The sequence below is a fragment of the Stegodyphus dumicola genome, chromosome 3 (genome assembly GCF_044657685.1).
Source record: "Stegodyphus dumicola isolate Sdum_Otavi_A_Nest chromosome 3, ASM4465768v1".
In the NCBI taxonomy this organism is placed as follows: Eukaryota; Metazoa; Arthropoda; class Arachnida; order Araneae; family Eresidae; genus Stegodyphus; species Stegodyphus dumicola.
The window spans coordinates 28,934,709-28,962,123 of record NC_140770.1 but is presented as its reverse complement, the minus strand read 5'-3'; the positions used below and the strand labels follow the sequence as shown (position 1 = coordinate 28,962,123).

General features: G+C 32.9%; 1 long non-coding RNA gene across 1 annotated transcript in view; it reads left to right on the top strand.

The window, feature by feature from the left end:
- Nucleotides 1–4,170: 4,170 nt before the first annotated feature.
- Nucleotides 4,171–27,415, top strand: part of LOC118193733 (uncharacterized) — an 89,419-nt gene continuing 66,174 nt past the window's right edge. The window contains exon 1 of the long non-coding RNA XR_015039970.1: nt 4,171–4,417. This is a non-coding gene — a long non-coding RNA (uncharacterized LOC118193733). The remainder of the gene's footprint in view (nt 4,418–27,415) is intronic.

Genomic DNA, 27,415 nt, shown 5'->3' with positions numbered 1-27,415 from the left:
AATGTAACGCTGCTAAGTGAACCTAGTGCCAGAGTGTCGCTATGGTAAACAATAACACTCGTAAATTTATGCGATCTGAGCTTTTGTTCAAGAGTGGTGGTGGTAGTAGCATTTTATAGTGGTGGTACTAAAGGTTTTCCATTCCGATCCACAAACCTCATTCCGATGAATTTCTGGTTCTAAGGTGTATTTTCTGTTTCTGATATCTAAGGTATACACAGCAAATCCACAAGATTTGTCAGAACTGAAAAGATGCCATATAACGGGAAGTAATACTGATTCCTTCTACGATTCCTGTCCGTCATTGTTGTCAAGAATCTGCAGCATGCTTTGAGATATCATCTGCGAAGGTGGACACCTTGAAAACTTGTAATTGCAATAAAAGTTTTTGTCCCTCTTCTTTGTGTTCATAAGTGCTTTAGAATGCTCTTCTTTGCAAATATTTTACGCCAGTAGTTTTCATGTCATTTCACAGCCGTTTGTTTCAAATCCACTGATCAAATCATTGTAGGGTAAAGTGGGTAACAATCGAAAATTCTAAAATTTATTTTTACATAACTGAAACCGTGAAAGCTCTATTATTTTAAATCCTCAAAATCTCGAGGACATACCTTTAAATAACAATATCTGAAATTTAATTTTGATTGCTTGAGTGGATAGGCTGCTAGGGGTTCATATATTGAGGAAGTTTTTTAAGACCATCTGTATATAATAAAATATATCCGTATTACAAATTTCAATAATATGTACTGCTAAATAGTAATTGCAGCTTCTGTTAAAATATTGTCGGAATTACATGAACTGAAATTCATTCCGTCACTAAGTAAAAACAGACTACAATTAATGAAGCGTATTAATTAAAAAAATGGTAGAAATCACACTAAATAGTAAGGGTTTCTTGTTATAGGTCCACTGCTGAAATTTTAACTCTGTTTTCTGCGAGCTATGTCATCAGTGTTAATAATAAAATTTAATGATAATGATGAAATTTCAAATTAACATATGGTTTATGATTTTCAAAATTTCCTTCCTTATTTTTATTTATTTATTATACAAAAGCGAATCTTCTTTTTAACACAGTAATTTAGTTTTTTATATTTTCATATGTTTCTCTTTTCACTGTTTTAAGTTGAAGAAAGGTAATGTTTAAAATTAAAAAAAGGTATGCACATATAAATGTCAACTAGAGCTTTCAAAATTTAAATTCTTTTGATTTTAAGCTTATATAATAAATTTTGTTATAAGACAGAGGTGTTAAAGATAATAGGTGCTAAAGACTTATTTTAAGTTGGGGAAGAAAATTAAAAAAAGTTTTTTTTTTTTTTTTTTTTAAAGGAAATTTTAAAAAATTTGCCTAAATGGGCATTAGCCCCAGAAGGGCTATGAGTCTCGAAACGGCATTTTGAACTAAATCACTTTTAAAGTCACTTTTCAGATTGCTGCCACAAAATATTATCGCTCTGTATTATATTTAAAGAAACTAAATAATGAAGAATTTACATGAATGTATGTTCCCCTCATTGTGAAAAAACAACGGAAACTAGTGTCATCAAATTTTGAATAACATACTCCTCCACCCGAATATGGGCACCTGGAAACACTTGGAATTTTCTTATTGTATACGTCATATTTTGTAAAACTTTAATGAATTTTTGATTAAAAAACTCAACAATTTCAAAGAAAGCAGTGGCAACACTTTAGGGAATAAAACAAGCCTAAATGCTCTCGAAATGTGCATATGTCTGTAAATGGGAGGGGGGAAAACAAACAAAAAACGCCCATTTAGGCGTAATATAAAGTCTGAAAGCTCTCAGTTTTTTTTTTTTTTTTTAATTTGTTTCCCCCATATCAAGAGAATAAAGAAAGGATGCTTTTAAATGCTGCTTTGGATTTGAAATCAAGGCCCAGATTTTGATAACATAGGCAATTTTTTTTTTTTTTTTTTGTTGTTGTTGTTTTTCGTACATGAACATGCTTGAGTATTTTCCTCTTTTAAAGCATTTTTTAAGTTTTTAAAGTATTTTTGAAAACTTAAAAAATACTTTTTAATGAAAACTTAAAAATTAAAGTATTTTTGAAGCGTTTTACGGCATTTGGGGGGGGATTTCAGAATATTTTGAGGAATATTCTGGTAATCAAACTTAAAAGAGAAAAAAAACATTCCTTTTAAATAACCCTGTATCAATTACTGTGAACTCATTCTTACTAGGCAAGCTTATCTTATCCACAGAAAACTGATTGTGTAATCTGTTAAACCTATTCATCACGGCAGACGTTTTCCTCAAAGTATGAGTGTCACTTCTAAGAATTTTTCCATACCGGTATTTCTTACCTCTTTGAGCCATTTTGTGCGTGATCAGTTCCACAGGACTACATGTAGAAAGGGAAAAGTATTCCACAGGAACATTCTTTGTTTGGTTTGGCTAGTTTATTTACTTACGGCAAAACACTCGAGGGCCATCTGCCTAAATGAAGGACTGCATTTGGGGGGACTTTCTACAGGTAACTGGCTCGTATTCACGTTACAGATGGGGGGACTTAGAAAACGTTTAAGCAGCCAGCCCATTCTCCGGGATTCGAACCCCGGATGGAACTACCAATGTTCAGCGATTTTTACCGCTTGAAGGAATGTTCTTGGAATTACACATTCTCCGCTGAATACAATACGTTTTTTCTAACCTTGATAAATCCACTTTATCTTTTTATTCTTTTTTTTTTCCCCCTTCTCAGCTCGTTTAGTTCCGTTTTGATTCAAATAGCACAGAAGTTTTATCCGCAGGAAACTTCCTTCAGGATCATTATTTCAACTATTACATCCTTACCAGAGCAAAATACAGAACTTGTCGATGCAGTATATTACTTTGATACATTAGGAAACGTTTTAAAAAAAGGCAAAAGACAAAATTTCGAACTGTGACTTCCAAACCATGGTAGAAATATTTCTCTTCTTAAACAGGAGGAGCACAATTCTTTTGAAACTGAAGACAATTTAATGACAAATGATGCAGTTTTTTTTTTAGTCCAAAGGGATTTGTCCCTGAAGGACTATTGTTTTCGTTTTGCGATTTTGCGTCGGACTCATAAACGTCGGTTCACTTTTCAAACTGTTGCCACAAAATGTTAGAGTCCTGCATTATATTTGAAGAAATTAAATAATGAAAAATCTGCATAAATGTACGTATATTTCTCGTATTGTGATAAAACAACGGTACATAGAGTCATCGAATTTTGAATAACGTAATCCTCCAACGAATATGAGCATGTGGAAGACCAAATTTGAAATTTGAAATTTGTTTTATGATCGATTTCCTATTTTTTAAAACTTTGACGAATTTTTGATTAACAAACTCAAGGATTTCAAAGCGAGCCATGGCAACGTTGTGCAGAAAAAACATTTTTATCTCCAGCGCGTGAGTCTCTGTATTGGAAATTCTAAAGATATGCTCGTTTTAAAACTATTTTGCGATATTGCTGTTGCACTGGATCTTATGGTTTAAGTGCGAGGAACATGATATTTAATAAAGAAAGGTAACACACAAAATGTTAAAAAACGCCCCTCTGGACGTAATTTAAAATCTGAAACATTTCAGATTTTTTTTTGTTTTTTTTTTTCCCAAGTGTGCTTCTATAATTCCAGTAGACCTTGAGAAAAGCTATTCACGATATAAAAAACTTATTGACAACAGAAGACCCTTACTTTCGAAGTACTTAGTAATTCAATTGTAATGCATTTGTCTGAAGTTGAGAATTCGGAAGACAAAAGGAAATTCAAGACACAGGTATGCGTAAATGTGTGGGTTTTAATCCCTTTGTCAATCGCGTCTTTTTTTTTTTTTTAATGTTATTACTTTTAGTTTTGGGGGACATTAAAAAAATTTTTTTGAGGACATTTTTTTCTATTTTAAGCACATTTCACTGCCATTTTTTAAGGCATTATCAGCTAAATTTTGTTATCAAATTCCTAGCTCTGATTTTAATATTACCGTAAATTGTACGTAGAATTAGCCCATCTCAAAATTTTTTGCCCGGAGAGGAGAAAAATATTGTTAAATAAATAATAAAAATTCTCCAAAGCGAGCAATCTTCTGCCAAATAATGCAACCACGCGCCAAAAGTGCTGCGGGCAGGGAATTCGGATATGGAGCGGATCTTTTTAGTAGCAGACGATACCCGCGGTAGACAAAGAGTCGCCACTCGAATCGCGCTAACTGCAGCCAACTCGCTCATCTGGTGGTTTAACGGGCAGACGATTAAACAGGGTTTTGGGAAGGAAGGGTTCCCACTGCAAGGACGTTCAAGGATGTCAAGTTCCTTTCTTTTCCTGTATTATTCCATTCACAACTTTTATGCATCCTCCGAATTTTTCTCCTCCTTTTGCTTTCGAATTCGAAAACTAATTTTTTCCAACAGTTGGATGGTAAGTTTTCTTTTCCTACATCAAAATTAATTAGTTAGATAAATTTAGAGGTGAGAAAATTTATAATGGCTTTTATGGATATGTATAAAAAGAGAAGAGTAATTTTCATTGATTATATATATTTTTTAAATATGCATAAAAAAGACGCAATATTTTAATGCGCAGACGAGTAGTCTGTGTTTTATTTAGTTGTAGTATTTGGAATTATACGCTTGTTTCATATTACTCTTTTCCTAAGTTCCTAAGAGCATTAAAGTATATATTCATTTATTTTTTTAATGTAAAATATTGATCAGTTCTAGTTCAAAAATGAAGAACAAATGGTAATATCTCATCACCACTTAACCCATTAAAAATACTTAAAACAATTTTAAGACATTGCTTTTATTAGCATAAATTTTATTACAGAATTTTCTTATTTACCTTTTTTTATATTCTTATGCTGCTTTCATACGCATTTCTTTTGCATATTGCGTTAACTATGTAAGTTTAAAATTATGTAAAAGTTAACGAATTATTAACAGAAGTTTTATTGAGAAACTGAGTGCATTTCAGAGCAACGTAACGTAAGTCTCTCTTTTTCAAGCAGCAGAAATATTTTGAAGAATACAATACTTTTCGCTTAATTAATCACTACAATGTAAATAATTAATTAATAATATCGTAGAATATTTTTAATTCTTTCAAAACTCAATACCTTTTATTCATTAAAACTGATATTAATCGGAGACACAGTTTTGCATAATTTCAAGTTCAGATGGCATATATCATTTTGCTATTTTAATAGATGCAAATCATTTTTATTTAATAATTTAAATTTTGTTTAAGCAGCCCTCATTGCTGAATAATATATTTTATCATAAAATTTTAATCCATTTTTAATTTGTAAGAATATGTTACTGAAATATGTATTGATAGTAACGTATGTATTATGCATTGATACAGGACGTCATATTTTGATGCATATTTCTTTTTCGTAAGTAATGCAGTAATAGGTTTTGCAACATCTAAAAAAGTGTGGAACATGTTATTAGGTTGTATGACGAAAACTTATCTACAAAATTCTTCTTTTATCTTTTGTAAACTTACGGTGAATGTAAATATCGAGTCCGAAAAATGTGATTCGGATTCCATATTTATTTCTTCTGAAAATTAAAATTGCCCGTTTCTTTTCTTTCTTTCTTTCTTTCTTTTTTTTTTTTTTTTTTTAGTCCAAAGGGATTTGAATCCCGAAGGACTATTAGTTTCGTTTTGGCATTTTGCGTCGGACTCATAAATGTCGGTTCACTTTTCAAACTGTTGCCACAAAATGTTAGAGTCCTGCATTATATTTGAAGAAATTAAATAATGAAAAATCTGCATAAATGTATGTATATTTCTCGTATTGTGATAAAACAACGGTACATAGAGTCATCGAATTTTGAATAACGTAATCCTCCAACGAATATGAGCATGTGGAAGACCAAATTTGAAATTTGAAATTTGTTTTATGATCGATTTCCTATTTTTTAAAACTTTGACGAATTTTTGATTAACAAACTCAAGGATTTCAAAGCGAGCCATGGCAACGTTGTGCAGAAAAAACATTTTTATCTCCAGCGCGTGAGTCTCTGTATTGGAAATTCTAAAGATATGCTCGTTTTAAAACTATTTTGCGATATTGCTGTTGCACTGGATCTTATGGTTTAAGTGCGAGGAACATGATATTTAATAAAGAAAGGTAACACACAAAATGTTAAAAAACGCTCCTTTGGACGTAATTTAAAATCTGAAACATTTCAGATTTTTTTTCCCCCTTCTTATTTCTTAAATAAAAAAATGCAGCTGCGTTGTGTAATATAAAGATATTAATTGTGAAAAACAGCTTAAAAAATTTATTATGCTAATTAACAAATAACGTGCAATGGATGTAACGTCATTAAAATGAAAATCTCTGATAATTGAAATAATGATTATAATTGTAATAATAAAAATATTTCATGTCTTAATAAGTTTAATAAAATCATTAGTGTTGTAATTACTCTTAGTTAAATAATATTACAACGATAATACCAATAACAACTGCAGTTGTACCATTCATACAACAGTAATAAAGAATATAGCTAGAAAGATTGTTACTTAAATATATGCATACTTTTTGCACGTATGTACGCAAAATCTGATTGAATTATTGATTATTTATTCTAATCTAATTACAGTAAACTTCCCTTAACACGAACTCGTTGCGAACGCTTGGTAAACACTAAGAAAATTTTCGTCCCGACAGCGATGCTCATGATCGTATAAGAAGTTGTATCGGTTAACGCGAATTTCGGTTTGCACGAATTACGAATGTTTTTAGTCCATTGCGTCATTGGATTTTTTTCATGGACCTTATAAGAAATAGACTAACCCAGTGGGTGGGGCGCGCGTCACCGACATGTCGGCAAAAAAGAGTAGGGACGATCTGGTTTACTTTAACACTGAAACCTGTGGCGTAAGTATCACATAACTCTTTTTAATTATTGAATGTGATACGCTGTATAGTGATGAGATTATGAAAGCCACAGTTTTTTCCAAATAGGATTTAATATATCTCATTAAAGCACTTTTTACTGCATTTCGCGCATTTTTTTTTTCACGCGTAATTCTTGTACAAACATCTTTACTTTGGTAAAACTGTAAAAACACTAAGCACAAAATTTATGAACTTAATTTTGCGTAAAAATAAAGTAAAATTAAATAAGATTGAAAGTACGCGATGGTTTAAAATAAATAAGTAAAATAAAATAAGATCTCATAATTTTTTTAAAAAATTTAATGAACATTTTCAGGCAGCGATTTTTCAAACTCTAATAACATTACAAAACGATCACATTTATTTGATTATATGATCATTAAATTATTAACATTAAAGTGGATTAGTTATTTTAATAATTCATAAAATACGGAGCATAAAATTTTCTGAGCATAACGAAGGAAAAAAAAAATATAAAATAAAATATAGAAGCACTCTTTTTTTAAAGTTTTGTGTGTTACCTATATTTATTGAATATCATGTTCTTCGCCTTTAAACCACATACATATGAAAACAGCATATCTTAAGAATTTCCGCACTAGAGATAAAACTGTTATTTTCCGTACAGTGCTCGCTCTGAACTCGTCGAGTTTGTTAATCAAAAATTCGTTAAAGTTTTACAAAATATGAAATAGATTAAAACAAATTCGAAATTCGGCCGTCCAGATGCCTATGTTCGAGTGGAGAATTACATTATTCAAAATTTGAATGCTCTAGATACTGTCGTTTTTGTCACAGTGCGAGAAACGTACATGTATTCATGCAGATTCTTCATTATTTAATTTCTTTACATATAATACAGGGCGATAATATTTGGTAACAACAATTTGCTAGGAGATACGGACATTTATAGTAAAACCGCGCAAAATGCCGCTTCGAAACTAACAGCCTTTCTAGGCTACCGCTCCTTTGGGCTAATAAATTAAATTAACAGTAAATAAAAAAAAAATCTTATGCAGAACTAAAAATAAATTCAAAAACTAATCACAATACAAGCAAAATTAATTATTACGGTTAAATACAATTTTAATATTAGAATTAAATGTATAAAAATTTTTAAGGAGTCAAAAGTGTTTATCACTATGATGTATTATGAAATATAATTGAAATAAAATCCCTTTATAGAAATTGTGCTATAATACTCATCTATAATTTTAAAAAAGCATCACAATTTAGAATTTTAAACAAAACTTTCAAAAATCCGTTTTTAAATATTTTAGTATTTTTTACTTATTTATACTAATAAAAAACATAAAAATTGCAAGATAAAATTGCTTGTTTGAAATTTTCTATTAGTTCAGATTTAAAATATTATTTTCTAAAAGAAGTAGTTACAAATTCCTTACAGTATAGGAAAAGCTAAAAAAATATCCAGTTCTGAAAGCATGCAATAGCTTTATAATTATTTGCAACGTTAATTATGCTTGATAAATATACTAAATTTTTAAAAATCGATCTCAGTTTCAAAAATAAAAATATGCAGAAATTCTAATTTGTGAAATGAGGCACTACAACGAGCTTTTTCTTGATAATTATACACGCTGCAATAGGCAACCAATGTTAAATTTCTGTAAGTCGTCCCTACTCCTCCGGATGTGATCAATGTGACAGCCGGGAACGCCTCAGACGAGGGAGAAAACCCATTTGGGATAGTCTATTTCTTATAAGGTCCATGATTGTACAGGATAGATTGGTCGGACAATGATGAATACTGCTAATGAACACCGAAGAATTAGCACTGGTCGCAGGTAGTTATTGAAATCACATTTGAAAGGATTATACGCAATAAACATCGGGCAACACATTAACCCAGGGGTCACCAAAGTGGTCTATATAGACCCCTAGAGGTCTATTTAACAACAGTAGGGGTCTCTCTGACCCAAGGGGTCGAATGGGGGTCTATTGGGACTCGAAGGAAAAACAGTTCTTAATACGCAAATCACACATATCTAACTGCGTACGTAAAAATTTAAAATATTTTTATAATTAATATTATATTCTTTATAGAAAATAAAATAATAAATCAGAAAACAATCTGCGCTTTTTTCCTTATGGGTTTTCGTATGTATACCGTAACGTCACAACTTGACCTTGTGACCAGTTTGAGTAGTTTGTAATTAAAAATTTAACAATACATAAATTTTGGACTAATATAAATATAAAGCAAAAATATGTGAAACTACTGTGATATGTACGTACGTGCGTACGTACGTATCTCGCATAACGCAAAAACGAGTAGCCTCAGAACGGTGAAATTTTGTATATAAGACTACTATAACATCTAGATGTTCATCTCGTATTTTGGTTTCAATCGGCCGCGCCAAACGTATATAAATATATTTAAAAATATATCCACTCTGTTACCCGGCTCAGTGATCTCAATTTCTTTACTCTTATATGTTTGTAAACTGTACATTTCTTGCTTTAAAAATGATTGAATTATGTTGTTTTTATCTTCCGTTTAAGGTTTTTATGCCTTTAGTAAATCTGTGTGCAATATTTTTAGAATTATCAACAAAGTGCCGCTAAGCCTTTTTTTTTATGGCGGCCATTGATTGTTTACATTTGAAACAGCAGACTAGTGGATTTGTTGCCAATCTAGAGAAACCTAGCTTCGCAACAACAAAGATAACGTTTTCATTATTGGCAATTAAATCATGCTGAATCCTTTCTAGAATTTTTTCGAGGAACTAAGTGTTTAAGATTTACTTCGTAATTTTTAATATAGATATTTTGAGTTTTTATGTATTTTTGCCTTCTCGCGACGTGAAAACTGAATTAATTGAATGAGAAATACTCAATCGTCTGTGAAAAACTGTTTCTTTTTTGTTTTATTCGCTTAATTTCTTTTATACATCGTTCTAGCTTTATTATAGTATTTGAATAGAACATGTGGCAACGATTAGATAATTCTGTTCTTTAAATGATATAAATTTTGTGCATTATGAGTTATAATATGAACGAAATATAATACTGTTAAGTGAATCTAGCGCCAGAGTGTCGCTATGGTAAACAAATACTAGATTGAATTTTAAAGAATGCATTTATTCTATTGTGGTTTATGCGCTGTCGGCGAAGTAGATTTAATTCAATCCAATAAGTTTAAATGAAATGCAAGAAAAAATGCGTAAAATTTAATATTCCTTACAAGGAAGTCATGTGGTGTACACATCATATTTTTTTGACTTGACATAGTGAAATAGGAGCAAAACGTTACATACAGTATCATGCATCAAGGAAATCAAACGAAAATGAACGAACATTTTTTCATTCTGTAAGAGCTATATAAATTCTATAAGAGCTATATATATTCTATATAAAGCTATTTTAAATTACGAAAATCAATAACGACTAGATAAAAAAAAGTCATTGAGATTAGATGAATTAGATGAATCAGTAACGATGGGTCCCTCATTATCATCTATTGCCCAGGGCCCCTAAGACTCTCAAAGACTACGGTCCTGAGAGTCTGTTGACTAATCCTTCATCTTCGAAGAAGACATTGTTCTGTGAAATCTAAATGTTAATAAGGGATATTGAAGATGAATCACAAATGAATGATAGATTAGCAGTAAATGAAACCTTTATTAAACATCGCGAGGAAACTTTTTTAGATTGATTATTATTTTCATTTCCTGGATTTATCATGGCAGAACAGAAAGTATTGTTACTTAAGAAACAAATATGTCTCAAGGCTCATGCGCATGCGATTCATTAAAATAGATTCACACCCATGCTTTGTGTAATTAAGTCTTTTCTTTATTAAAGAAATCCACAAATCTCCACGTGAAATAATTTACGGTGAAGTAATATAATTATGAATTTTTACTTTATTTTTGACCAATTCGTATTTTTACTTCCTTGTACTACGTAAAGGAAGTATTGTAATCACAAAAAATTTCGGGTATCATATTTGAACGAAGATATCCTTTTTGACCGCTATCGAATTCAATTTAACGATGTTTTTGAGTGACATCTGTACGTAAGGACAGAGTAAAGGACTTTTCTCCCCAAAACGGATAATAAAATTGATTTAAAATTGATCAGAAGAGATTTTTTTCGTGACGTCTGTACGTACGTATATATGTATCTCGCATAACTCAAAAACGAGTTGCCTCAGTTGCCATATATGCTTACTCCGTTACTCGGCTCGGTGAGCTCAGTTTTTTTTTCCTTATATGTTGGTAAATTGTGCATTTTTTGCTTTAAAAGTGATTCAGTTATATTGTTGTTATGTTTCGGTTAAGGATTGTAAGTCTTAGTTAAATATGCATGCAATAGTTGTAGAATTATCAACAACTTAAAAAGTTGTTTAAGTGCGACTAAGTATAATAGAGCAGCGATATTTGCTTACATTTGAAACTTTACATAACAGTGAATTCAGTTTCTGCACTTTCAGTGTTTTTTTTTACCGAGTGGAACCAAAAGTAAACTTTCAGTTTTGTGCACCGAAAAATCTGCCTTCTCGCCCGCTGGTCAAATCGCTTGTTTTTTCGTAGAAACTCTAATTTTAATTGTAAAAAATATTTTAACTGTTTTAATTGTGTTTGGTGTTTTATGTTTTTCTATATTTTTCAATTTTTAATGAAGATGTTTCCAGTTTTTATGTATTTTTGCCTTGCCGCGAAGTGAGAACTGAATTAAATGAATGAGACGTACATCTGTAATGAAATTCGAGGAAATAAGTTTAAATGAAATGCAGCAAAAATATGTATAATTTAATAGGCCGTACAAGGAAGTCATGTGTCCACATCAAATTTTTTTTTACAGTTGGTAAAGAATTAGTACTACAGTACTTCCGAAGAAATATACAGTTAGCTAGCTACAAGATTAGAAGAGAAGATTTGAATTTGAATAAAAACTTCTAAGCAACTGTTATCTAGTCTACTGAGAGATTAAAATCAGGACTTGACAGTTATAAACGAATAAAATCTTCCACCTGGATTTACGTATTTGTATGAAGTTGTTTGTTACACATTTTGTTTACTGTGAGACATCCGTTTAAACTGAATGCGGAAACAAAGAGGACTTGAAACCGGATCTAAAAAGCTGTTTATCGTAATACATGTAACAGGAGTTTAATGAAATCTAGTGAAATATAGTTAAGTGTATTGGGTACGTAAAGAACGTACTTTTTACCTTTGTTCTTTATTTAATTTATGTACAGTTTATATTTTTGAAAATCTACAGATAAAATTATATATTTGCGATAGATGTTTTTGTTATAAAAGATGCGATTTTGTATAAAATGTTATATATATACGCAAATACGTAATTTCCATTTGCAAATAATACTATTCATATTTAAGATTCCATATTATTGATTTTTATTTATACAGATATTTTCAATATACAGGCGCTTATTTTAAACTAAACCAAAAATATCACGATCTGTTATGAAAAACCGTTGGAACTTGGAATACCACCAAAAAAAAAAAAAAAAAAAAAAAAAAAATAAAATAAAATAAAATAAATAAATAAAAACAAAATCTGAAATGTTTCAGATTTTAAATTACGTCCAAAGGGGCGTTTTTTAACATTTTGTGTGTTACCTTTCTTTATTAAATATCATGTTCCTCGCACTTAAACCATAAGATCCAGTGCAACAGCAATATCGCAAAATAGTTTTAAAACGAGCATATCTTTAGAATTTCCGATACAGAGACTCACGCGCTGGAGATAAAAATGTTTTTTCTGCACAACGTTGCCATTGCTCGCTTTGAAATCCTTGAGTTTGTTAATCAAAAATTCGTCAAAGTTTTAAAAAATAGGAAATCGATCATAAAACAAATTTCAAATTTCAAATTTGGTCTTCCACATGCTCATATTCGTTGGAGGATTACGTTATTCAAAATTCGATGACTCTATGTACCGTTGTTTTATCACAATACGAGAAATATACATACATTTATGTAGATTTTTCATTATTTAATTTCTTCAAATATAATGCAGGACTCTAACATTTTGTGGCAACAGTTTGAAAAGTGAACCGACATTTATGAGTCCGACGCAAAATGCCAAAACGAAACTAATAGTCCTTCGGGATTCAAATCCCTTTGGACTAAAAAAAAAAAAAAAAAAAAAGATACGAAAATGGCGACATTGTTTGACTCGAGGACTGTTATGAGCATGGTTGCCTGAAGAATGATTATGCGCATGGTTGTCAGAATTTGGCACATTCTGAAGATTTGGCGATTTCTGCTGAGGTGCTTGTGATAATACGGAAGTAACAAAACTAATAATAAAGCTCGAAATGTTGTGAGAATTAAAGTTCTTCCGCCAGATTTAAGAATTGTGCCCTTTAAATAACTTTCATCTTATTTTATTTAGTGTTCTTTCTTATTTTTTATGATAGGCAAGTGACTTACTTATTTCAATCTCAGCACGATTGTGTATTAGCCCGTACTGCAAGCTAAACTAGTTCGATCTGCAAAATAGCGCTGAGAAACTTAATGAAAGATTATAAAAAACACAAATTATAAATATTTTTTGCTACACTTCATTTAAACTCATGGTACTTTTCTGTTTTGCCGGCGCAAACAATAAAGTCGCCAATAATGGTACAACAGATGCCAAACGGAATATTCTCGCTGGTAATCTTTTACACCTCATTTTCAAAACAAGTCGCAGCCATTTCTTATCAGATTCATTGGTTCTTTCAATACTGGCATACAATTACAAAGAAGTTTTATCAGATAGTACAATTTTATGCCCTAAGGCCATTCGCGGTAATTAAGTCAATTAGAATGCAATCACACCGCTCACCCGAAGGCGAAAATATTGGAAAGGCAAACTCAAGAGTTAAATTCATCCATTCTAATGAGAATACACGAACGAAGTAAAGCACTGTGGTTTTACATAATTTCTGAATAAGCTATTCGTAAGAATTGAAATAATTCTTGCATATAAACTTGTATTCCAAATTAAGATTTAACTTGAAATTAATGTAGATAATTACTGAGAGAATTAGATTTTTGTAGCGTAGTTTACGTGAGATGAGATCACTTGGGGGCACGTGATATGAACCGGAGAATCAGCTTGCTGAACCATGAAAGCTTAATAAATTCTTAAATTAATGTCTTTTTACAAATTTATTGTCTTTATTTATTGGCTTTTTACAAAATTTTAAGCGATATTAAAATGTTTACGCCTTCAAAATAAAAAATTCTTAGAAATAGCATTTGTTAACATTTTTTATGTGTATACTGTGTGTTGTCGCTAATAAACTCTGCTTGGCGAGATTTGCGGCGGCGGAACGGAAAAATACCAAACTCATTTCCTCGAATTGTTCTAACTTAAATAAACGATCGTTCAAGGCAAATTGAAAAAGACATCAAAAACTGCAGTTTTAAATTAAAATATCCCGATCAACTTTTGTCGTACGGGAGTCAAATTTCTTGCTTTTTTTTTTTTTTTTTTTTCAAAATAAGTACAAAGCTGTCCCAAATGTAAGCATAGGAACCGGACCAACCGCGTTAAAAGTTCGATTTCGTAATCTGTCCTTCTCCTAGAGCTGGTGTCACCAAACTATGGCCCACGAGCACTATACCAAATGTTTTTAAAATAATTTTATAACATTTAAAATAAGCAAGGTAACATACACATTAAATGTTCTTTATAACAACCAATCTATAAATACATTGCCTCTTACGCATATTCTTCGGAAATCATGTTATAAACATTGTACAATCGTGTCTAATGAGTGCAATGCAATAACGCTATTAAAAATTTGTCATTGTATTCTTTTACAAGACTAAAGGTTTTTTTGTATTGTCTTTACTTACCTTCACAGTAGTATTCTAGGTTTGTTAATAGAAACTTTTAGCATGGATTTTGTGTAAGTCTCTATTTTTGTTCTGTATATGTCAGGGGTGGCTAGCGAAACTCGCGAATCGCGTGCGAATATCGCAGGCGAATGGTACAGCTCTTATGGAAATAAAATATATGCATGAATCATGGTAAACTGAAATTACCGAATGTCCAAAAAAAAGTGGATAATTTATTTCGTTTCCTTTTACAAAATTATCAGACGTTTCGTCTTTCATTACTTTTAAAATGGTGTAAATACGGACTTGTGGCTTTTAGAAAATTTAGTTGCGGCCCTCGAACATTCCTGAATTCCAACATGCGGTTTTTACTGATACGAATTCGGCCACGCCTGGTGGCGAATTACAAATATGCTGTAATTTATTTTAATTTTGAAGATGCTTTCTTCACACGAATTTTGGCCAAAGTTTGAAACCTGTGAGTGAAACTTAAATAAATCAAAAGTTTGCACTTGTGATCAAAATGTAGACAAAATGCGCTGAATTATTATAACGATTAAAATTGAATTATCATCTATTTATCGCTGAATTATCATCTATTTAAAAGTAAACTTGCATTACAGACTGTAGAAACCTGTGATAGTCTGGGGCAAGAATGTTTGTGAAAATGTTTAAACAATTTTAAGAAATTTATGTTATGTGAAACTGTATGTCACATAACATAAATTTCTAAAAAATGACCCTTCGTTTTATCATAGTGGCATAGATCCAATCGCAAAAATTTCGCTACCTTGCATAAAAACATGTATATGCTATTCGTAATAGTTACATCACCTTGGTATAATGACTAACCAGGTCTTCCTCTCGAAGCTTCGCCCACGAGCGGCCGAGCGGTAAAGTCGCTGAACACTGGTAGTTCGGTCCGAGGTTCGAATCCCGCGAACAGGCTGGCTGCATGGGCGTTTTCGTGGTTTTCCCCATGTGTAACGTGTATACGAGCCAGTTTCCCTTAGAAAGTCCTCCACGAAGGCATCCCTTCCTTAGGCAGATAGCCCTCGAGGCTTTGCCATAATCACACACACCACACCACACCACCTCTCGAAGCTTCGTGAAAGAACCAATACGGCTGCGGCCTAAGAAGTTTGGAGACCCCTGGTCTACTGTACTGACTATTTTACGATTAATCTAGTACTGGTATGTAACATTCACCCAGCAACTATGAATTTTATTCCTTAAATACGGGCTGCTTTTTTGCCATGTGTTTGCATGAACTTCTATGTAAATCAAAATTATTATTTAAATTAGCAATAGCCCCTTAATTCTTCATTTTAATTTGAGTACTTCCCCTCTTTATTCTAAAAGTAGTATAATAACTTTTATGGACTGCGTCATTTTTAGATCAATCCGTATCATATGACTTTTAGTACATAACGATGATGACGTAGCCAAGTCGGAACTTAACTGAAAATTTCGAGAACCAAAACTAACTCATTCTGAATTAAGATCTCGTCCTGAACACAACTGACTTGCTTTCTGCACTTCAGCCTAGGTGGATTGCTGCTGGCTGCTTCTCTTTTTACCGCAAAGCTATCCAAAGTATAAATAAATGTTCGTGAAACGGCACGAGTAGTATGCCAGTTTGTTTGTGGCCGTAAACTGCTTACCGAAATAAAAATGAATGTTTACTCTGCCTCGGCTGCCAAGTTGCACTTCATTATGGATCAGCATTGTATGCAATCATTATTTCTACACCTAAGTTTCATTCTAAGTCCTATAATTACTAAAATAGATGGATGGATCTTCAAAATAATGTGATTGGTTAATAAATTATACGCTCAAGCCATTCTGCTTAGCTTTTCACAGAGCTAAACATTTATTTTGTGCCTATAAATATTTTAATCATCTTTTCAAATCCTCGCTTACATAAAATGCTCAATGGAAATATCCAGAAATGGAAAGAACAAAATGTATTCTATCATCATTCACTGCGGTGCTTAAAAATTCAATCCGAATATTTATACTAAAGTGATTTCAATGACAAGGCCAGATGTTTTTCGCCTACTTGACTTTTAAGCCCCGTTCACATGCAACGCTCCTTCGCACAGCTGCCGTTAGCAAGGGGAGAAAAAGGAGACATGAAAGAGTTTCGTCTTTAGGACCCGTTCAGAAGACCACCGTCTTCCTTCCCCTTTACACCTAAAGCTTCTGTGAACAATCATGTCTCCGATTTGGCAGATTTCTAATACTGTTTACACATTTTTAACGTGTTTTACTGTTGTTAATTTTGTAATCTGTACTTTCGCAACTGGTACCTGAACTTTCGTAATGGTTCCTGAAAAATATATGCTTTTTAATTATTATTATTATTATTTTATAAGCTGTTATTTAGTTCACTCTTGGTGCTTGTCGCTATGGTTAAAAGAGGGTAATGGATTTTTAAACTGCTTCCCGATAAGATATAGAACTCAAACTTTGTACATACACTGCTTGTGGATGTGGTGTCACGCTTTTGATTTTTAGAGAATTAGATTTTTTTTCAAATTTAAAGTTGAAACGACTTTTTGCAAATATTAACAGATAAACTGAGAATCTCAGAATATTATAGTTTGCACCATAACACACTGCGAAAGAAAAAAGAAATTAAATGAAATTTTAGCGTAATTTTTTAAAAAAATATTTTGGGAGAATTTTGTACTTTTTTGAAAGATATGCAATGAAGCAGAATGGAAAATATTAGTTCTTCTTGGGCATCAATTCGAAACATCGGTTTAAAAGTAATAATCTCATTATACCACACTATTTTTATGACATTATTTACGCTATATAAGTTGTTATTGTTACCAGTTGTTAGTTCAGCGTGAGATTGGAGATATTTCTGAGTTAACTTTCTCTTAAGATGCGTTTTGCATTCCGTTGTGTTTAACGTTCTTTAGATTGAAGCATAACTACTGATTATACTTAGTGATATGCTAAACACTTGTACGAGTATTTCTGTGGAAAATTCCAGAACTTTGAAGTGTTTATGTTGATAAAATAAACTTAATTAAGCTATCATCGGATTTGAGTGCAATTACAATCATTTACGAACTATTATCAATCTATTACAAACCCATACGCAAGCAGCAATATTAGAAGTAATTAATGTATTAAAATTGTTTTGAACGTGTTTTACAAAACAAAAACAGGTAAAGAAAAATTCTGCTTGCGTTTTATTAGTTTTTGCAATTTTTCTGGCCACATAAGGTTTTAAAAAAAGGATTGTAATTTATGTTTATATTTACCAATTGAATAAATAGCACTAGGTTTGATTTATATACATATGTTTATATTGAAATTCAGTAATAAAATTTTAAAGATTTGAAATGATTAAATGTCTATTTAGACAGTTTGAATTCTTTAAACTGCAAATGCAAACTGAGAAACTTTTGCACTTTTTTCAATAAATCCTTTTACTCCTAAAACATATACACGTATGGATTAAATTTTGTATTATTTTTACTGCTTATATAGAATTATATACTTTATAGAAACAAGGATGGATTTTGCAAAATACTTTCGGAAAAAATTATTTGAAATGAAAATGTGACTGAGATCATATTTGTTTTAAAGATTTTAGATAAAAGTGTATTTTTTTTCCCTCAGAAACTAATTCATTAATTGCAAAATCATTCCTTGAAGTTATTACGAACACTCTAATAAATACAATAAAAAAACTGGGGGGGGGGGAGACATTGAAAATTGTAGGAGAAGAAAGACATTTTAATTGTAAAATTTTTCTTCAAAAATTTAAATTAAAAAAATGCTAGCAAAAACTTTTTTTCAGCTTAAAATTATTTTGTCTCACAAAACCATTTAATAATATTCATAATTATTAAATGGATGATTCATAATTATTAAGTAGATGAAAATGCTTAAATTTAAAAAAAAATCATTCAAAAGGTAGAGTCCCTTTTTGCGTTGAAGCCGATATGCACTTGTTTTAACTTTAGTTTTAATTTGAACGATATTTCTGGATTACCTAGCATCAGATAACCTTGTCTGTATTTGCCTATAATTTCCGTATCTTGTACAGTTCTATCTAATCTGGGGGGGATCCCCAGACATCTATCAGCGCGATTGTTTCGCTGACAGTCCAGCGAGCAGTAACTAAAATTAAGTGAACCGCGCAGTATAGTACGGGAAATCTCCCCATTTGCCCTGCTCCCGAGAGGTAAGAAACATTCAACCAAGTTCTACCTCCAATTCGGCGAGGCAGTTAATGCTTGTCCCATGTGAACGGGGCACGTTGGAAGAACCGGTTTTCGCTACCGGTCGAATCTGCTCTTGTGAACGGGGCTTTAGATGTAAATGAACAGAGATGTCTTAGATCATGGGTGTCTAAACTATGACCGTTTGAGGGCCGGAATGCAAAGGAAAAAAAACTGCGGGGCCGCATTGCAAAGAAAAAAAAAAAAAAAAAAAATGCGGGGCCACACATACAATATTTTTTAACGAACTGAAATAAAAATTACCTCTATGTTGTTTTATTAAAATAAATTAACTTTTTATTATTAATTTTTAAAATTTGAATTAGGTACATATTTATTATTAATTTGTAAAATTTTCGTGTCATTTAGTTTGGATTCATAAAGATGGAAAAAGTTCAGACTAATGAGATGGATGAATTTGCTTTTGTTGAACAGCAAATCGATATCGGGTTCAATAGACGAGGTTCCAATTCTTATTGTACTTGTATTTTCAAGATGTTTGTCAGTGATCTTTGTCCTATTTTTGTTTTTTGTATGCTTCATTTTTTAAAATAATTGTTCACAAATATGGGTACTGCCAAAAGCCGAATATATTAGAAGATTCAGAAGTCGAACAACAAAAATCAGCGTTATATTTTCAAAATTTTCACAGGACTAGTTTCGATGGTTTTACGGAACCACCATCCTCAGCTGCAAAACCACAAATGAACAAGATAGGAAATAATGATTAGATGAGATAAGAAAGCGTGGACAAGAATAAGCAAGTGGCGCCATCTGTTGGTGAAACCAGAATTAAAACACAATTTCTTTAAAGGCCGAAGGCAAAGATGGATTTGAATTAGGATCGTTAACTAGAACAGAAAGATTTTTTTGAATGTGAAATGCCTCTAGGAAATCCAGTTCTCCAATGGAAGATGTTTTTTGAATAATTTTGGCAGCAGAAAAATTGAAAGTGTGATTTTCGGACCAACAATGTTGAGTGACAGAAGACTTCTGTGTTTCCTTTTTTCTAACATATGCCTCATGTTTCTTGACTCGAAATTTTAAGGCTCTCCTAGTTTGGCCAATGTAAATTAAATCACACTGCCAAGGAATCCTATAAATACCCTAGGAATTCATATCCGGAATGGGGTCCTTGAGTATGGAATCGGAATTTTATTGATGGGAGAATAAACGACCCGAAAGTTAAATTTCTGCAAAATGTTGCACATATTTTGCAGAAACTGTATTTTCTAGAGCCATTTCACATTCAAAAAAATCTTTCTGTTCTAGTTAACGATCCTAATTTAAATTTGACTTTGCCTTCGGCCTATAAAGAAATTATGTTTTAGTTCTGGTTTCAACAAAAGATGGCGCCACTTGCTTATTCTTGTCCATGCTTTCTTTTCTTATCTAATCATTATTTCCTATCTCGTTCATTTGCGATTTTGCAGCTGAGGATGGTGGTTCGGTAAAACCATCGAAACTAGTCCTGTGAAAATTTTGAAAATATAACGCTGATTTTTGTTGTTTGACTTCTGAATTAGTATTGGTACTTACGTATTATCGCAACCAGGTTGGCGCGATTTGTAAGTTTGAGTAAAAAGTATGAATGGAAAGAAAATGTACATTTATTAATTACAGATAATTTTTAATACAGTTTTTTATATTATTTTGTTTTAAAATATAAAATAGCAATTAAACCCGAATTTCGAATTTGAATAAGTTGCAGAATTATTTTTTTGGGGGGGGGGCGGAAATCTTTTGGCTATTGCTTTTAGCACTGATTGAAAACCGTCTTCGCCATTAACAGCTTGAGCTTGGCGCCATATAAATTCGATAAAGTATGAGTCAAGATGATGACGGGCTGTTCCTCTCTGTTTTTTGTTTCGCCATTTGGCTGAGCCCTACATGCGCTCTACATGTTGTGTGTGAACGCCCGTGTTGGGATCCACAAAGTTATATTTGTGATTAACAGTTCCATGCAGAAATCCAGCATTTTCGAACTCACTTGTATGGTATTCTTTCCAGCAATCCGAATGATGCTTCCTTCCTTGATATTTTCGCAAATTTTTTCCATGAGGGTAACGGCGCTTCTGTTAGGTACAGTAACCAGAAAAGTCTCTTTCTTTTCTCGGTAAATTCCGCCGAAAACCCATTGCTGTGGTAGTAGTACACGCCCAGTGTTATTTTTCTTTTTACAAAACTACGTATAACACGTAGGGTTGCCGTAAGTAGGGTCGCCAAATTTGGCGATTTATGCGAATTTCGGCCTGGTTGCGTTAAGACATAAGTACCTTAGTATTTGTTCGGCGTGTTATTGTGTCTTAACATTAGAAGATGCCAATTAATAAAGCATGATTGTGAAAATTAGGAAATTTATCGCAGAGTTTAAAACTTCAGTAAAGAAACATTTTTCAAATTTTTCTTTCAGTTGAAAATTGAATTTGTTTGGAGTTAATAACATCATGATACACCAAGATGTTTTTATTAAAATTTTTTATTTTAAATAAATGCTAACGAATGGATTATATATGAATCAAATTCAAATATTTATTTTTTTAATAAAAATGTGTAAATTTAAATACTTTCATAATTTGCGGGCCGCTCTTTAGACACCCATGTCTTAGGTGGAATAAACAGCGCTTCAGTTTTTATTCCATCCAATTCTATCGCTGCTCAGTAATGCGAAATTGATAAAAGTGCTATGGGTTTTTAGTTTAGCACGATGCCTTCGATTTAAGAATTTCGTAGCCTTTCATTTAACAATTTCGGAAAAGCATTTTGCTTGTGCAGTCAGAAAATGTGTGAATGCATTTAATGTTGTTACCTTGTTTTCCCGCACATTTCTTCAACATCGAAGCTGACGTCACGTCTTGATTTCTCCCTTCAGCGCATGCACGCTGAGAATCTCTTAATCTGCAGGACTGTCAAAAACACGCTTCCTGTCTGTTTTACAAGTTTATTTACACATTTCGATTTATTAAAAAAATTTACTTTTTACAAATTGGTGTTTAATAATTATCTAAAAATTGCAAGGAATTGCAAATGGAAGATAACAATAGTTAAACCATAATTTCTGCAACATTACTGTTATACTATTTATGATGTTAAAATATTAATTTATCAATATGAAACTTAATGTCATAAGTTTTCATATGCGTTACAGTTAATTAGAATTAGTAATGGTTGTGTAAAAGCTTTTATTTGGTATACTTGAGAGAAAAACAAGCGTGTGAAAAAAAATGACCCTTGCTTGAGTCTACGGAAAAAGTTTAAGTTTAAAAGTGCTAAATTGTCTAACTGAAATTCTAAAGTGTTTGAAATCAATATCAAGAAAGAAAATAGAAAAAAAAATCTGAAAGCCTTCAGGTTTTATAATTCGCCGAAAGGGGCGTTTTTTCCATTCATACAAACATACACGTTTCGAGAGCATTTGGGCTAACGCCCATTTAACTAAATACACTGCTCGACATTGAAAATGCAACACTAAGAAGGAGTGATCAGAAAGTGATGAAATTAGGAAAAAAGACAGGGACAGCAAGCAGCAATACGTGATCTTTATTTCAAAATGATAGTCAGAATATAGAGCGAGAACGGCGTCGGCTCAACAGGATGTAGGACCACCGCGGACAGCTGTGCACGAAGAAACACGTCTAGGCATTGAGTCAATAAGAGTGTCCTGAGGGATGGCTCTCCATTCCGTTTCAACCATTTGCCACAGTTCGTCTTCAGAATGAGGCATAGGCAGAATCTGCAAACGGCGTCCAATCACATCCCACACATGTTCGATTGGTGACAGGTCAGGAGAGTACGGTGGCCAGGGAAGCATCTGTATACCTTGCAGAGCATATTGGCAGATGCGAGCACTGTGTGGTCGGGCGTTATCCTGCTGAAAAATTGCATTAGGCAGCCTCTGAAGGTAGGGGATTGCCACCGGGCGCAGTACATTATCCAAGTATCGTTGGGCCGTCATAGTGCCCTGAATACGAACTAGAGGTGACCTGGAATCGTAGGCAATAGCGCCCCAAACCATTATGCCACATTGTCGCACTGTGGGGCGTTCCACAGTTACTGCCGGATTAGATCTGTCTCCACGTCGACGCCACACACGTATGCGGTGACTGTCACTGGATAAGCAGAAGCGTGACTCATCTGAGAGCACGACGTTTCGCCATTCTGTCATCCACATCGCTCCAGTCCGGCACCATTCTAAACGTTGGCGTCTATGCTGTGGGGTCAATGGCAGTCTTCTTAACGGACGCCGTGAGTGCAGGCCATGTTCAACCAATCGACAGGAAATGGTTCTGGTCGACATGGGAACATCCAGGGTATCTTGTACATGCTGCAGAATCGCGGTGCAAGTGACTTGCGGGACCGCCACAGCTTGTCGGCGGATGCGTCGATCCACGCGTGCTGACGTCACTCTGGCTGCACTTGCACCCTTCCTTCTTCCCACATTTTCTTGTTCCAACCACGTTCGCCATAGCCGATGCACCGTGCTCCCATCCATGTGGGTATCAGCTGCGATTTGACGTAAGGACCAACCCGCTGTTCTCAGCCCGATCACCATACCCCTCGTAAAATCGTCTATCTGCTGGAAGTGCCTTCGTTGACGGCGGCCTGGCATTCTCTCCTATTACACGTATCTTCCAGGACAAAAACCAACTTTCTTCAATAAGTCGTCTGGCAGAAATAACGACACGAATATTGCCCATTCTGCACGTTCATTTCCTTATATCTTACTTCACGTGCGTCGGAGAGCTGGGCATTTCGCATCATAACTCAGTGACGTGCGTCTACTCTAAAATTTGCATTAATTTCTGACCACTCCTTCTTCTTGTTGCATTTTCAATGTCGAGCAGTGTATATCTAAAAACAGCACATCTTTAGAATTTCCGATAGAGAGTCTCGCGGAGTCCCGATAGCGATAAAAATGTTTTATTCGGTCAATATTGCCACTGCTCGCTTTGAAATAGCTGAAATTTTTAATCAAAAATTCATTAAAAATTTTACAAAATATGAAACACATAATAAAACGAATTCAAAATTCGGGTTTCCAGGTGCCCATATTCAGGTGGAGGCTACTTATTCAAAATTGGATGGCTGTAGGTACCGTGTTTATTTCACAATACGAGAAACATACATACATTCATGTAAGATCCTTCATTATTCAATTTCTTTAAATATAATACAGGTCGGTAATATTTGGTGGCAACAATTTAAAAAGTGATTCAACGGTTTTAGTAATTCGATGCAAAATGCCGTTTTGAGATTAATAACCCTTCTGGGCTAACCCCCCCCCCAACCTTTGGGTTAAAGATATCATTTTGCTATGCCTTTCTATAAGTTAAATTTACAACTTACCTCTGTTTTACAACTAGTGATCATTTAAATTGTAAGTAAAAAGAAAATCATCCATCATTAATATTCTAACAAGTGATTCAAAGCCCTCAGGCTAATGTTTCATCTGCTTCCGTTTGCAATATGCAGGAAATAAGGTCATCGATCTTCGTGTCATTATTTTACACATTAGCTACTATTTAATAGGCTAATGTCAATCACGTTTTTTTCAGATGAGCAAGAACGAGAATTATGCTAAGGATTGCATCTAAATTTAGTGAAACATTCAAAGGAAATTTGATGGTGTTTGTAAAAAGAAAAAAAAAATGTTATTTAAAAGATGATTCAGTTTTTCTGAAATGATTCTGAATTTATAAATTTGTTGAATTTAATGTGATTTTGTTACTATGGTATGCTAAACGTTTTCATTACTATGATTACTTCGTTACTATTAAGTAATTTTAATTAAGTATTACTTTGAAATTTATATATTTAATACTGTCTTTTTTATTATATTATATTTTAAAAATTAAGTACTATTTTTATGAAAATAGTTCAAATTTTATGGTACCAAAAATGTTAATTTTCATTATTATGTTTAATAAAATTTAATGATGAATTTAAATTATTTTATTTAGGGAAGGTTATTAAAAATTACTGTAGTAATATTTAGAAATGAGATTATTGTTAAAAAATTTGAAATACTTTAGGACTGAGGTAAATGTAAAGATTGAAGTAATTTTGAAATATCACTACAGAAAAATAGATATAAAATTGTATTTTGAGTATAATATAGAAATTTCATATTTTGATAGTGAATATTGTTTAACGAATAAAGAAATAGAAAAATTTTAGAAATTGAGTATGAGTAATGTAATTAAAAATAAAATGTATAAAAAATCAAACTGAAATTATGGTAAATGAATGTTATAATTAATTAACAACTGTATAACGTATATTTGATTCATAATTTTATTTAAAGATACAGTATGTTGAGGGAGTACTGGTTCAGAAACAGAGGCTTGTTTTTACCTCTGTATAAGAGTTCCTTTTACTATGCTCATACATATGAGCTTTAAAGGCTCATACCTCATTTTTCATATGCAATTATTATTTTCATAATGGAGTGAAATTTAATTTTCTTATATATATGGAATTAGCAGTTTTAGAGCAGTTAAAGAAGGCCAGTTGCATTTAAATAAGGAGCGGAAGCCTTTTAAAAGTAACTGCCACAGCTTCCCTTGGCCACTGGTGCAAAACAAAAACACCAGTTAGTTCAAGTGTCTTTTCCCATAAGATGAATATCTCAGTATTTAGAGAAAGATGTGGATGTCTTCCAGTTTGTGTCAAATAAGAAAATTAGAAGTGTAATAATAATAATAATAATAATAATAATATTATACTCTGATGATGTTAAAATGCAAGTTATAATAATAAAAATTAGGTATGTTATGGAATTTTGAAATTTGTGGTGGTAATTCAAAATATGTAACGGATTTACAAAACTATTGTAACTGTGTGCAAAGTTTTGAAAAGCCTTCCCTGTGAATATGATTTTGTGGACTCTAAAACACAAAGACTTTTGAACTGAAAATTTTCATAGGACTATGAAATATTACTAAAGTTTATATTTTTCAGTTATTCAAACAATTATTTTGGACAAAATTTTATGATTTGTATTTTTCAAATTCTCTTGATTTGCTAATGCTTAAGCACTTTGTTTCTTAAAAAGGCTTTGTCGCCAAGCCTTTTTCTCTTTGAAGAGAGGGAATACGTAAGATAAAAAATATGTTAAATCAAAATTATAATTTAAATTAGCAATAGCCCCTTGATTTCTTATTTTGAGGACTTCTGTTCTTTAATCTAAAAGTAGTAGTAACTTTTCTGAGTTGCGCCATTTTAAGATCAATCCATATCATATGACTTTTACATAACGATGATGACATAGCAAATTCGGAACATATATTTCGAGAACGGAAACTAACTCATTCGTAATTACGATCTCATCCTGAACACAATTTACTTGCTTTCTACACTTCGGCCTAGATCTACCTAGCAGCAGCAGATCAGCAGTGCACTGGTGGTGACTAGTGATGAGTCGGTACTACCGAACCGGGTATTTTGTAACGGGTACTGAAAATCGGTACGTCCAAGTACCCGTTACTTCAGTACCGAAATCGGTACTTTTCGGTATTCGTTACTTCTGTACCGAAACGGGTACTTTTCGGTATTTGTTACTTCTGTACCGAAACGGGTACTTTTCGGTATTCGTTACTTCTGTACCGAAATAGGTACTTTTCGGTATTCGTTACTTCTGTACCGAAACGGATGCTTTTCGGTATTCGCTACTTTGTAACGAAAATATGCGTCTCTTCTCGGTATTTCGGTATTCGTTACTGGAGGATCGATGAGGGTTCAGCTCACTTCGGTTTTGGTACGAGCACAGTAGTATTTGGTTGTATTTGCGAAATGGTGATATGCGCTCCTTGTGTCCATGAATTGACACACATTGAGACACTTCCGTAGTTGACATGTTTTCTGCTATTCAAAATCTTACTCCGTACAGATAAAATCAAACACGTGGTGACGTGGCAGAGTTCCTTCAGTGCCCAAAATCGTTAGCTGCGTATTTCGGTACTCCAAATCGTTACTAGGGCACTTCGGTACTCCAGATCGTTACTAGGGTACTTTGGTACTCCGGTACAGCAAACCGTTACTAGGGTACTCCGGTACAGCAAACCGTTACTCCGGTATTTCGTTACTTCGGTACTCCAAATCGTTACTTGGGTACTGGGTACTTGAAATCGGTTTTCGGTACTTTTCAAAGTAACGGTTACTTGAGTAACGGGTATTTTGTACCGGGTACTTGTCTGTACCCGTTACTCTCGTACCGGGTACAAGAAAGTACCGAATTTGTCCATCACTACTGGTGACAGCTCATTTTACCGCAAAATGTAAATATTCTTGAAACGCACGCGTGCGTTTGTTTGTGTGCCAGTTTGTTTGTGGCCGTAAAATATTTACCGAAATAAAAATGAATATTTCATTTGTCTTGGCTGCCGAGCGGCTCTTCATTACCTTAATTTGGCTTAGCCGCCCAGATGGT